The following is a 14748-nucleotide window of genomic DNA, read 5'->3' as shown; positions in this document are numbered from 1 at the left end:
AGAAGTACAGGGAAAGAGGAATAAGTGTGTAATTTTGAACATGTGAATAATTCTGTGAAATACTTGGATGTGCTGAGAAATGAAAACAGTAAAGTTGTTCAGTTTCAAGTTGAAATGAACTGTCTCAATCGATGCGAAATCGTTTGCAGACAGCCTTAGGTGGTGCAGAAGAGATCTTTATGAAGTCAAGGTATGCTGACTAATGGATATTATTTTCATGTGATGGGAGGCCAGGGCCTAGAAGCCTCAGTGTCCTCGGCCATGACTACAGCCTTGGCCCTTACTCACATATATTGTTTGTTTTTGTTTCATTGTAAAATCTTTTGTATATTTTTCATAAAAATTGCCTCTTTGGATTAAATATAAAATGTAATAGCTCTGTTCTCTTTGTTCTGTAAACCATGCCTCGAAGCCACAAGCTACCTATCAGGCATCCAATCGGCCTATACAAAAGATTGGTGGTGGGGTGACTAGTCTGGGGTTATCGTGGAGTTAGGGGGTAAATACATATATTCCATGTGTTGGAGTCCGGAGGTGTATATACCATACCCTCACTATTTCCCGATAAATGGCCTGTTAAGGCCCTGTTACACATAACGATGTCCCAGCGATCCCACCAACGATCCGACATGGACGGGATCGCTGGGACACAGTTAGCCACTCCAGCGATCAAGACCAGCGACGCTGGTTTCCAATGTAAACAGCGGGTATCTAAGAGCCACGCGGCTTTAGTTACCCGCTGTTTACCTTGGAAACCAGCGTCGCTGGTCTCTCGCTGCCACACGCAGCGATGCATGCTGGCCAGCGGGAGACCAACGATCAAAAAACAGCCCAGGACTTTCGAGCGCGATCAGCGATACCTGGCAGGAGGGCCGATCGCTGATCCATGTCACACATAGCGATCTCACTGGCGAGATCGCTGTGGCGTCACAAAATTTGCAATCTCGCTGGCGATATCGCTGTGTGTGACGTGGCCTTTAGTGCAAACAGCCTGCGGCCTCCTCAGTTATTTGGCCAAGTAAGTAATTGCCCGGACAATAGCTGGCAGCAGAGCTGTTCGAAAGAAAGATCACAGGGGGTGGTTTTGCATGACCTTCTCCAGCCTGCAATATTGTGAATTTGTAGAACCAAGATCTTGAAAGGTGCAAAAAAAAAAAAAATTGGCAGCGGAGGGATAGGGGGGGGGGGGGGGGTAGATTGTGTCACCATTTTCTGAGATCCGTAACATTTTTATTTTTCATCCAATGAATCTGTGTGATAGCCAATTTTTTGCAGGGCGAGGCAACGTTTTTATTAGTACCATCTTAGGATATATGTGACTTTTTGATCGCTTGCTACAGCATTTTTTGTGGTGACCAGAAAAAAAAAAAAAGGTAATTTTGATTTTGGCGATCGAGTTTTTTCCATTCATTATTTATCGACTGAGTTAATTGTTTTTATATTTTTTGATAGATCAGTCTTTTATGAACTTGGCGATACCAAATGTGTATTTTTTATTTTTCTAATACTATTATTTTCACTGGGGGTAACGAACTTAAAAAAAAAAAAATTATATATATGCTTGAGGTCTAGTGTGGTAGTGTGGAGCTACTTTAGTCTAGTTTGGGGAGCCATGTTGTCTGCTTGTTTAAGTCCACCGTGTTTTCTCAAGACCAAAGTCAGCGCAGCCATCTACCTGAAAATTTTAGAGCACTTCATGCTTCCCTCTATTGCCAAGCTTTTTGGAGATGGAAATGTAATTCTTCAGCAAGACTTGGCAGCTGTCCACACTGCCAAAAGTACCAATACCTGGTTTATCCCCTTAACGTCCATGACTCAGTCATTGGACACCTCCCCCTGTTTGTTCCAGGCTCTGGCGATGAGCCAGCACCTTTTCCAGCACATGACAGCTGATCAACTGACATGTGCCTGGAACAGCCGTGGGTAGAATAGCGATTCACCCACGGCTGTTAACATGTTAAATGCCACTGTCACATGACCACGGGTCGCTGACCAGTTGGCATAGCAACCCGAGGTCAGCAGGAGACCCCTGTCGTTGTCATTGCTGGATCGCTATGAGCGCTGCCTGGTGGTCGTCGCTCAAAGGAAGTGAGCATATCTGCCACAGAGCAAGGCTGCAGCCCTGTTCTATCTAGCAGAGGCGAACAGAAAACTGCAGCTTCTAGTCTCCCATATAGACTATTGAAGTAAAAAAAGTTTTTAAAAATATAAAAAAATACACAGTAAAAAAGTTCAAATCACCCCCTTTTGCCCCATTCAAAATAAAATAAAGAAAAAAAATAATAATAATCAAATGTACACATTTGGTATTGCCGCATTCAGAATCGCCCAATCAATATATAAAAAGAATTAATCCAAATCGGTAAATGGTGTAGCGAGAAAAAAAAAAAAAAAATCAAAGCGCCAGAATTACTTTTTTTGATTACGGCAACATTGCAATAAAAAGCAATAACGGGCGATCAAAAGATTGTATCTAAACCAAAATGATATCAATTAAAGTGTCAGACTGGCACACAAAAAAATAAGTCCTCACCCAGCCCCAGATCCCAAAAATTGGAGACGCCACGGGTGTCTGAAAATGGCAAAAAAAAAAAAAAAAAAAAAAAAAATTCCCAGTTTTCTAGTACAAGACATGGCAAAACCAATGATGTCATTCAAAAGTACAACTCGTCCTGCAAAAAACAAGCCCTCATATGGCCATTTTGACCAAAGCATAAAAAAAGTTATGGCTCTGGGAAGAATGGGATCAAAGAATGGGAGCAAAAAATGAAAATGCAAAACCAAAAATACCTCTGGTCATTAAGAGGTGAAAAACAACAGTATCACTGTGCTTGATTGGTCAGCAGACTCACTTGACTTTACAGGGAACCTGTCACCAGTTTTTTGCCCTACCAGCTAAAAATATTGAATTGATTGTGAGCTATGCATTTCACGACTATCTGAAACCTCCTGACACCCCATGAATTCCCCATAAAAATCTTTTATATTTGTCCGGCGCTGTATGCTAACCTGTCTGGTCTGGTCAGCGTTGGCTCTGTTGCCGCACTCCACCCCTCCTCGGCTGCTGTATGCATTTTTCCCAGTGAATATCGGAGATCACGTATTGCTTTGGCATATGCGCATTGAAATGTGCCCCGGCACTTGCGCAGTATGCTTTTGCCCAACTGCGGGCAAAGCCGAAAATCAGTAGTGCGCATGCGGAGGGAGGGAACAGAGAAAAGGCCGCAAAATACTTCCAGGACAACTGCGCATGTGCACTACTGATTTTCGGCTTTGCCCGCAGTTGGGCACACGCCAATGCAATACGCGATCTCCAATATTCACTGGGAAAAATGAGTACAGCAGCCGAGTTGGGGTGGAGTGCAGCAACAGAGCCAACGCCCATCGGACTGGACAGAATAGCATACAGCACGGGACAAATATAAAAGGTTTTTATGGGGGATTCATGGGGTGTCAGGAGGTTTCAGATATAGTCGTGGAATGCATAGCTCACAATCAATTCAATATTTTTAGCTGGTAGGGCAAAAAACTGGTGACAGGTTCCCTTTAACCCCATACCTATGGGGTATTGTCAAGAGGAAGATGAGAGATACCAGACACAGCAATGCAGACGATCTGCAGGCTGCTATCAAAGCAATCTGGGCTTCCATAACACCTCAGCAGTGCCACAGGCTGATCCCCTCCATGCCACGCCGCATTGATGTAGTAATTGATGCAAAAGGAGCCCCAACCGAGTATTGAGTGCATTTACTGAACATACATTTCACTAGGCCAACATTTTGGATTTAAAAATCATTTTTCAAGGTGGTGTTATAAAGTTTTCTAATTTACTGAGATAATGGCTTTTGGGTTTTCATTGGCCGTAAGCCATAATCATCAACATTAACAGAAATAAACACTTGAATCAGAGCACTGTTTGTAATGACTCTATAGGAGTTTCATTTTTTTGTATTGAAGAACTGAAATAAATTAATGTGCTGTTCCGTCTAAAGTTATTCTTATATGCTTTATATAGATTGTGTTATGTGACCCTCATCTGTCTGGATTATGCTACCTGACACTGCCCATGGGGTGAACCCAATCGTCTCAAAGCTGCCACATAGTCTGCAAGAGAAGAGGGCAGTATGCGTTTCCAGGTACAAAAGATCACATGATGTCACCTTTCCTCCGTTCAATGAGTTCTGCAAGTTTGTCGACGAACAGGCCCAAATGAGGAACGACCCTAGCCTAGACTTCCTGGAGTCTAACACTACAGCTCCAGCAACACCGTCATCTAGGTATGAAAGCGTCTCACAAAGACACAAGGACTTGAGGAGCAGTATAAGTGTCAGAAAGACTAACCTGCCACCACCTGCAGTAACTGCCGATAAACAGTACACTATTCAATCGAGAGATAAGTCTTTCAATCGTGAGTGTCCCATTCACAAAAAACCACACTCATTGAACAAAAGTAGAGGCTTCAGGTCCAAAACCATGAAGGAGCGCAAGAAAATCCTCAGCGAACTTGGGGTATGTTTCAAGTGCTGCGCCTCATTAGAACACATGACCAAGGACTGTAAATCTGCCATTAAGTGTAAAGAGTGTCATACACCCATCAGCTTTGCATCCAACCTCGGCCACCAGTGATCCAGCAGTCGCATTTACCTCTAGTCCAGCTACAAGCCATGGCGGGGAGCCACAGAATAACGCCAAGTCTACCACAGCTGTCTCCTGCTCAGAGGTATGTGGGGAGAGCCAAAGTGATAAATGCTGTGCCCGGATATGCCTAATCAGAGTTTATCCAGAAGGGCAACCAGAGAAGGCAGTAAAAATGTAGGCTATCATTGGCAATCAGAGCAATCGATCCCTAGCTGGACCTAAGTTCTTTGAAGCCTTTGGAATCAAGGGACCAGCAACGCCATATAATCTGAACACTTGCTCAGGCCGCATAGAGACTAGCGGCAGAAGGGCACAAGGTTTCATTGCTTCTCCTGTCAGCGGAGGCGTAGAAATACCTTTACCTATGCTAATCGAATGCGATCAAATACCCGACCAAAGGGATGAGATCCCTACCCCAGAAGCTGCGTTCCACCAACCACACCTAAGGCACCTACCCTTCTGAGCTACCAGGGTAAGACTCCCGAACAATCATGAACAAGCCTTGTCCAGATTTAACTCTCTCCAGCGCACACTTAGCAACAAACCGGAGACAAAAGAACCCATTGTCACCTTTATGAGCAAGATATTCCGGAATTACCATGCGGAGCCAGCGCCTCCCTTAAAGGAAAATGAGGAGTGCTGGTACCTACCCTCATTCGGAGTATATCACCCACGTAAACCTAAGCAAATTAGAGTGGTCTTTGATTCAAGCACCAAACATCAAGGTGTATCTCTCAACGATGTCCTCCTCACGGGTCCTAACCTTACAAACAACCTAGTAGGAGTGTTGATGAGGTTCCGGAAAGAGCCCATCGCCATCACTGCCGACATTGAACAGATGTTCCACTGTTTCATAGTCAGAGAAGACCACAGGAATTTCCTCAGGTTCCTATGGTACAAGGACAATGACCCCAGCAGAGAGATGGTGGAGTATCGCATGAGAGTGCACGTATTCGGGAACAGCCCTTCCCCAGCAGTGGCAACCTATGGCCTGCAGAGAACCGCTCAAAAAGGAGAGACCGAATATGGAACAGATGCCAGAGACTTTGTAGAGAAAGACTTCTATGTAGATGATGGACTAAAATCTCTACCCACAGAAGAAGCGGCTATCGATCTACTCTTGAGGACCCAAGGTATACTGAACCAAGCTAAGCTTAGATTGCACAAAATTGCTTCAAACAGCCTGGCTGTCATAAGAGCCTTTGATTCAAGTGACCACGCAGCAGGATTCAAGGACATAGACCTGGGACCAGACTGTCCGTGCCGTCCACATAGAGGTAATAGAGCCTATGGACACATCCAGCCTGATCTGGCGGTTTCTAGCGATCAGAGGACCGGTGAAACAGTTGAGGTCTGACAGCGGAAGCAAGTTCATCGGTGCATGTCGAGAGCTGGATACTGACATCAAGCTAATTCAGGATCAACTGGCAGAACGAGGTTGCACCTGGATCTTCAATCCTCCGCATAGTTCTCACATGGGAGGTTCCTGGGAAAGGATGATCGGGATCTCGCGCAACATCCTGAACTCTATGTTTATGGACGTAAACTCTTCAAGGCTTACGCATGAGACCTTGGTTACTTCTGACTGAAGTTTCTGCCATAATCAACTCAAGAAAAAGAGAAAAGAGCCAGCACTGCCAGTGGTCAGAACGCATAACATGAGGTGCATATGCACATATCTTACTGCATTCAAAATGAGACATTTAGCAAAATATTGATCAATATATTGAGCCACCCCGCCACGCCAAGGCAATCTCATATGGGGGGTCCTACTCTACATTTGTATTTATTCACTGTGCCATTGCGGCCTCCTAAATGTTTTAAAAGCAAGACCATATCAAATGCAATCCATACCTGAAGCATGACTGCATCACTCCCGTGCAGCCAGATGGAGCAGGTGCAGATGAAGGCCAACCAGGTCTGAACACAGACATCTCAGGTTTGACCTCCACACACTGCCTGACCAGCAAACACAGATGAAGGGCAATGCAGGCTCAGACATGGATGCAAAAATAAATAAAGCCTGGGGCAGGGCGGGGCTGCCGTGAGTGTGCACAGCAGCCTAGATCAATCACAATAAACACAGAAAAGATGCACCTCATGTTATGCGTTCTGACCACTGGCAGTGCTGGCTCTTTTCTCTTTTTATTGCAAATTGGTTTTGTGGCTGACCACCACTGTTGCCGTGCACGCTGGGTCATGTTCGCCATCTTTTCTGTGTTTATTGTGATTGATCTAGGCTGCTGTGCACACTCACGGCAGCCCCGCCCTGCCCCAGGCTTTATTTATTTTTGCATCCATGTCTGAGCCTGCAATTGCCCTTCATCTGTGTTTGCTGGTCAGGCAGTGTGTGGAGGTCAAACCTGAGATGTCTGTGTTCAGACCTGGTTGGCCTTCATCTGCACCTGCTCCATCTGGCTGCACGGGAGTGATGCAGTCATGCTTCAGGTATGGATTGCATTTGATATGGTCTTGCTTTTAAAACATTTAGGAGGCCGCAATGGCACAGTGAATAAATACAAATGTAGAGTAGGACCCCCCATATGAGATTGCCTTGGCGTGGCGGGGTGGCTCAATATATTGATCAATATTTTGCTAAATGTCTCATTTTGAATGCAGTAAGATATGTGCATATGCACCTCATGTTATGCGTTCTGACCACTGGCAGTGCTGGCTCTTTTCTCTTTTTATTGCAAATTGGTTTTGTGGCTGACCACCACTGTTGCCGTGCACGCTGGGTCATGTTCGCCATCTTTTCTGTGTTTATTGTGATTGATCTAGGCTGCTGTGCACACTCACGGCAGCCCCGCCCTGCCCCAGGCTTTATTTATTTTTGCATCCATGACTGAGCCTGCAATTGCCCTTCATCTGTGTTTGCTGGTCAGGCAGTGTGTGGAGGTCAAACCTGAGATGTCTGTGTTCAGACCTGGTTGGCCTTCATCTGCACCTGCTCCATCTGGCTGCACGGGAGTGATGCAGTCATGCTTCAGGTATGGATTGCATTTGATATGGTCTTGCTTTTAAAACATTTAGGAGGCCACAATGGCACAGTGAATAAATACAAATGTAGAGTAGGACCCCCCATATGAGATTGCCTTGGCGTGGCGGGGTGGCTCAATATATTGATCAATCATTTGCTAAATGTCTCATTTTGAATGCAGTAAGATATGTGCATATGCACCTCATGTTATGCGTTCTGACCACTGGCAGTGCTGGCTCTTTTCTCTTTTTATTGCAAATTGGTTTTGTGGCTGACCACCACTGTTGCCGTGCACGCTGGGTCATGTTCGCCATCTTTTCTGTGTTTATTGTGATTGATCTAGGCTGCTGTGCACACTCACGGCAGCCCCGCCCTGCCCCAGGCTTTATTTATTTTTGCATCCATGTCTGAGCCTGCAATTGCCCTTCATCTGTGTTTGCTGGTCAGGCAGTGTGTGGAGGTCAAACCTGAGATGTCTGTGTTCAGACCTGGTTGGCCTTCATCTGCACCTGCTCCATCTGGCTGCACGGGAGTGATGCAGTCATGCTTCAGGTATGGATTGCATTTGATATGGTCTTGCTTTTAAAACATTTAGGAGGCCGCAATGGCACAGTGAATAAATACAAATGTAGAGTAGGACCCCCCATATGAGATTGCCTTGGCGTGGCGGGGTGGCTCAATATATTGATCAATATTTTGCTAAATGTCTCATTTTGAATGCAGTAAGATATGTGCATATGCACCTCATGTTATGCGTTCTGACCACTGGCAGTGCTGGCTCTTTTCTCTTTTTATAATCAACTCAAGACCACTTGTCCCAGTGTCCATGGAACCCGAAAAACCGACCATTCTTACGCCAGCTACTCTTCTCACCCAAAAGACCGGGAACCAGCTAACAGTTAGTGGAGAGTTTACTCACGCAAACACCTACCAGAAACAGTGGAAACGTGTGCAGTACCTCGCTGGCTACTTCTGGAGCCAGTGGAGAAAGTAATATCTTGTGACTCTCCAAGGAAGAAGAAAATGGCGACAGAATAAACCGAACTTGAAAGAAGGAGACATGGTACTAATGAAAGAACAACAAGCCCGAAGGATCGACTGGCCTATGGGAATCGTTACAAAGACTTTCCCTAGACAAGACGGTAAGGTCCGAAAGGTGGAGCTGAAGGTCCTTAGGAAAGGCGAGCCTAAGACATTTCAGAGGCCAATCCACGAGCTCGTATTGATACTGCCAATTGAGGACATTCCAGTAGGATGAACCATGAACAGAACTCTGCCCTAGTGCTTCGTCCATTGGATTACCGTTGGGTACCGTTTGGCCTAGTGCGGCTTCTCCGATCCGAAGACGGGTTTTCTTTGGAGTGTCATAGGAACTGACTCATCTACCTCGTTTTGAAGTTATTGTTGCATGCATATTTGTGTTTCCTTTCTAGGTTATTGAACTTAATTTAAAAAAAAAAAACAAAAAACAAAAACAATATAGTGAAATCCCTTACGGAATTTTAGACGGGGAGTGTGCTGTTCCGGCTAAAGTTATTCTTATATGCTTTATATAGATTGGTCACATAACACATTCTTTGTGTACAGTCTTGCATTTTGTCTGCTGCCACCTGCTGGTCCTTTTCTGTACAGCAGACTGCGGCTAATTAATTTTAGTACATGCCTTCCACTTCCAGGTCAGTCACTCCTTCTCTTCCTGCTGGTGGCCATTATTAGTTTCATTTTCTCCTGGGAGAGACACACTTACCAGGCTGTGAAAGGCATCAGCTTTTTTTACCACAGTTTGCTGAATCATCTTGCTACCAACTTGCTGCACACCCATTGCTGTACCACCTTGGTCGTTACACCTGCATTTCTGGAGAAGTACTGCATTACCAATCATATGCTGTACGTCCAGATTTCCAATAAACAAGTCTGGACTTCACAATATCTGGTTTGTATCATCTCTCCGGATGCATGAACAGCAACAAAGGTCCTGTCTGCTCTGCATTGAGGAAATGGAAGGTAGGAATCTCTCCCAGCCCCAATCAACTACACCTCCATTCGCCTCATGTGGGGACAGAACAATTAACTTTTTGATGAGATTCTAATTTTGTGAGAAGCACCTGCATGTGTGTAAATATTATATATATACACTGTATATACACACACAAATTCAAAGAAGCTTTATTGGCAGGACTAAATATACATTAGCTTTGCCAAAGCAAGTGTACAGAAGGGAATGGGGATAGGGACTGTAGGGATGTTGGGTAGGGGCTGTAGGAAAGGTGGATGGGGGCAGATCCAGGATGGGGCCAGATCCAGGATGGGGCTATAGAAATCCATGACATAGGGAAGGTGGATGGGGGCAGATCCAGGATGAGGCTATAGAAGTCCATGGCATAGGGAAGGTGGATGGGGGGATGGGGCATATCCAGGGTGGGGGCCATAGAAGTCCATGGCATATCATAGTTCTCTTTCTCGCAGTCTATGACATTCGCTCACATATTGTGCTGCTATCTCCACTGCTCTCTCTTCTTCCCCCAGCAGGATATGTTTTCTCTTCCTCCTTCATGGTGATGAAATCCGGGAAGAGATGTGAGAGTCTCCTGAAGCGAGTGTCCCTCACTGCTGAGTATTTGGAGCAGTGTAGCAGGAAGTGGGTCTCATCCTCCAGGGCCTCCTGGTCACAGTGTTGGCACAGTCTTTCCTCCCTGGGCTTGTAGTTCTGCCTGTGTCGGCCAGATTCGATGGCCAGACTGTGGGCACTGAGTCTATACCGGCTCAGGATCTTGCGGTCTCTGGGGTCCGGGAGTTTCTCCAGATATGGGGCCAGTCTGTAGTCTCTCTGTAGACTCCGGTACATGGTCAGTTTCTGTGAGCGGATGATGTCGCTCTTCCAGTCACGTACCTCTCCTGGCCTTCGTCTACCATCTTCCTGATTCCGGCTTTTGTCAGGTTGCTGTGATTGGTGTTCTGGTCAGGTTGGGTTTGGGCGAGCTGTTCCAAGGGTCCTGGTTTTTCCTGTTTCACCTACATGTGTCAGGACTTTATGGTGATGGGAGCTTGGATTGCTCCTACGTAGGAGAGCCCAGAATGACAGTGCCCTCTTTAGAACCGTTAGGTGTAGAGGGGATCTGCCCAGCTTAGCCAGGCAGGCACTGTTGGAGGTGCTCCGATGGACTTGGAGAAGGTGCTTGCAGAATTCCAGGTGGAATATTTCTGTTGGGCTTGAATCCCACCTTGACCAGTCTGGGTAGGTGTGAGGACCCCAGACTTCGCTGCCATGCAGGAGGACTGGGGCGATGATAGAGTTGAAGACTTTTAACCAGACCCTCACTGGTGGCTTTAGATGGTAAGAGTTTCCTTCGGATGGCATAGAAGGTTTTGCATGCCTTGTCTTTCAGGGTCCCTATGGCTTGTTTGAAGCTCCCTGACTGGTGAATCTCTAGGCTCAGGTAGGTATTTGTCCGTTCCTGTCAGGGCGCAGTTGTTGAGGACAAATGAAGGGTGCTGGTCTGATTTTCTCTCTCTCTTTCGGAACACCATGATGTTGGTTTTCTTTAGGTTGACCAGTAGTGCCCAGGTGGAGCTGAATTTCACTAAGATTTTCAGGTTGTCTTGGAGGCCTTTCTCGGTTGGTGACAGAAGCAGCGGGTCACCTGCGTTTCGTGGAGGGCGAGACATGGTGCTGTGGAAGATTCCAGAGCGGTAGCTAGCCCATTGATGTAAAAGTTGAAGAGCATTGGGCTTAGGCTGCAGCCTTGTCTGACTCCCCGGCTCTGCTGGAAATAGGCCGTACTTCTGCCGTTCACACTCACACTGCAGAAGTTCTCGATGTAGGAGCTTTTGATAACATCGTAGGTCTTTCCTCCTATTCCGCTCTCCAGCAGTTTCAGGACTAAGCCTGGGTGCCACACCGAATCAAAGGCCTTTTTAAAGTCCACGAAACAGGCGTATATCTTCCCGTTCTTTGTATTGTGGACGTGGCTCTGAATGAGGCTGTGCAGGGGTAGATGTGGTCAGTAGTGCGGTGGTTTGGCATGAACCCTGCTTGGCTCTTGCTGAGGACGTTGTGCTCAGTTAGGAAACTGAGGATCCTCTTGTTCAGGATGCTGTTGAACAGTTTTCCCAGGTTGCTGCTGTGACATATGCCTCTGTAGTTGGCTGTGTCATACCTGTCCCCATTCTTGTGGATGGGTGTCATGGGGCCTTGATTCTAGGTACGAGGGAAGTAGCCGGCACTTAGCACAATATTGAAGAGTTTAACTATTGCAGCCTGTATTTCTGGTGGGCTGTACTTCAGCATTTCTGGTAGGATTCCATCCCGGCCACCGGCATTTCTACATCTTATGGAAGACATTCTCTCTGCTACTTCCTGTAATGTAATAGGTGCATCCATGGGGGTTTTGGAAATTTTTTACTTTTTCCTCCATTGCTTTTAGTTTTGCCTTTATGCTTTCCTGTTCTTGGCTTAGTTTTTCCTTTGGAATGTCTTTATAGTACTGGAGCCAGATGTTGCCATTATGGATTTGGATGTTGTTTTTCTTGTCTTTTGTGCCCACGTGGTTCCATAGTTCCCAGAAGGGGTTGTCTTGGAGGGCATCTTGGAGTTGGTTAAGCTTGGTAGAGATGTAACTCTGCTTCTTCCTCCTGAGGATGGTTTTGTACTGCCTTTGTATGGTTTCATAGGCTTCCCTCAGACCCAGGTGGTTGGGGTCTTTGTGTTTCTTGTTTGAGGCTGTTCTCAGGGTCTTCCATACGGCTTTACATTCTCTGTCAAACCATCCGTTGATCTGTTTTTCTTTTGGTCTCTTGTAGTTCACTTTAAGGTTAGACAGTCTGGCCATTGCATAGAATATATTGTTGAGGTCTTTTGCAGATTGACTCACTCCCTTTGGGTTAGGCTGGTACTCGTAGTTGAAGAAGTGGTGGAGCATCCGCTGTATTTCAGGTCTGCTGGGAGCCTCTTTATACTTTAATGCCGACATTTTGTGCCATTTATAGGATGGAGGCCAGGTGAAGAGGCCGCTCTGCTGAGGCTTTTGAGTCGATGGTTTCTCTGTAGATTTCAGGTACAGAAGAAGTTGGCTGTGGTCTGACAGGTGCGTTTGTGGGGAGACTATGAAGGCGCTGATATTTGCCAGGTTCATATCTGTAATGGCATAATCTACTACACTTCTCCCTACATGGGAGTTTAGTTTACACCTCCCTAAAGAAGTCTCCTTTGGTTCGTCCATCAAGAATATGAAGTCCTAAACTTCTGCATACGTTCAGGAGCTTTTTACCACTTTTGTTGACTGTACTGTCATAGCTGTTTCTCTCTGTGACTACCGAGTCTTGGCCGTCATTCTCTGCTCCAAATATGTAGATGTTGCCATCCGTGGTCAGGAAGTCATTTTCTCTCCCTGTTCTTGCATTGAGGACTCCAAAGATGAGAACTTTGCCCAGGCCCTGATAGTGGGCGGCTTCTCTTTGTAAGATCCCGAAGCAGTCTGGATTGAAGTAGGGTGAATCTGGTAGTGGTATACACACACACATATATATATATATATATACATACACACACATACATACATATATATATATATATATATACACACACACACACACACACACACACACATACACACTGTATAGTATGTCTCGAAGGAGTTAAAAAAAGGACTTGGGTTTATATGGAGAAGTTTGTACAAGGCAAGAAGTATAGTAAATCTTAATGGCTCTATTACTCAAAAATATCTTGATATTTTGTAAAGCAATTCATTGGAGTAGATGGGTTATCCATATATGCAAGATTACAGTCATGTCCATAAATGCCAAATTTCATCATCTATGTTACAGAAATTACTTTTCTTTGCAGAACATTCACAAAGTACAATAATTAGAGAAGTAAAAAGGGCCATATAAAACAACAAAAGTTTTGTCTCCCCACTGGAAATTGCACTAATAAAAGTTATAAATGGAAGTAAATTTCCACACCAAATTCCCAGCACCTGAAACCTCAAAAAAGAGTGAGAAAACCCATTTCATCATATGTTATGAAACTCTTACTGGGCATAAGTAACAGACTTAATATGGAATCTCCGACCTCACAACCCACCCAATAATTTCTTCATGACTGTTTAGACTTGTCTCGAAATATTGTGAAATCCAGTTCCACATATTGAAACTGGGGATGGAAAAAAAATATTGCTGAATGTTATAAATCATGACAAAGCTATGTGTGTGTACAAGTATTGAACACGTCAATTTTCTAGATAAATATATTTCTAAAGGTGCTATTGACATTAAATCAGATGTCAGTAACAACAACCAATCCAATCTACATAGGCAAAGAAATCAAACCATAGATGTTATGTTCATAAATAAAGTTGTGTGTAATAATGAGATGGGACACAGGGGAAATAAAGTATTGAATACTTGGTAGTGCAAAAAGCCACAGAAAGTAATGACACCAGCTGAAATCATTATTTTTCCGTAAGTGGCAGGATTACTTTCAGCTCGTTTAACTGATGCCTATAAAAAGGTGTCTCATTACCAAGGTGCCACACAAAGAAACATTTCATGATGGGTAAAACCAGTGAACCATCTGAAGACCTTCACAATCTTATTGTTGCAAAACATACTGATTGCATCGGCTACAGAAGAATTTTGAAACTATTGAAGGTGCCAGTGAGCACTGTTTGGGTCATAAGCCAGAAGTGGAAAGATCATTTCACCATAAACCATCCATAATCAGGTGCTTACCGTAAGATTTTAAACAGAAGAGTGAAAAGAATCATAAAAGTTGTCCAAGAACCAAGGACCACCTGTAGAGAGCTACAGAAAGACCTGGTAAAAAGAAAAAAACGAAGGGAGATATCACTTATGTGCTGCTGAGATGAAAACTTCTTAAATCAATTCATTTATTGGGCTTTATTTCTTCCCAGTTTATTTGACAGAAAGACCTGGAATCAGCAAGTACAAACTGTTAAAAAAAAAAAAAAAAAAAAAAAAACCCTAGAAAGTTTCAAATGGTTAAAAGACAGGTTAAACCGAGTCTTTACACAATCTATTTATTAATTTGCTCAGCTCCTCCTACTATATAATATGGTGCCTGCAGATTGATCTGCATTTTCATGGTGACTGCTTCCCGTTACAAAAAAGCT

The 14748-nt window shown here is 44.7% G+C and overlaps 1 protein-coding gene across 5 annotated transcripts in view; it reads right to left on the bottom strand.

The window, feature by feature from the left end:
* The window catches only part of SERPINE2 (serpin family E member 2), a 108048-nt gene that overhangs the window by 46913 nt on the left and 46387 nt on the right, over nt 1–14748 (bottom strand). For 2 of the 5 annotated variants that reach the window (XM_073581108.1, XM_073581109.1), the window contains one exon: nt 14348–14431. The exons of the other annotated variants lie outside the window; for them this stretch is intronic. The gene's annotated coding sequence lies outside the window, so the exon portion shown is untranslated. The remainder of the gene's footprint in view (nt 1–14347; nt 14432–14748) is intronic. 5 annotated transcript variants of the gene reach the window in all.

Source organism: Dendrobates tinctorius, unplaced genomic scaffold (assembly GCF_039654945.1).
Source record: "Dendrobates tinctorius isolate UK_male_01 unplaced genomic scaffold, ASM3965494v1 ptg000069l, whole genome shotgun sequence".
NCBI lineage: Eukaryota > Metazoa > Chordata > Amphibia > Anura > Dendrobatidae > Dendrobates > Dendrobates tinctorius.
This window is presented reverse-complemented; position numbering and strand designations above follow the sequence as displayed.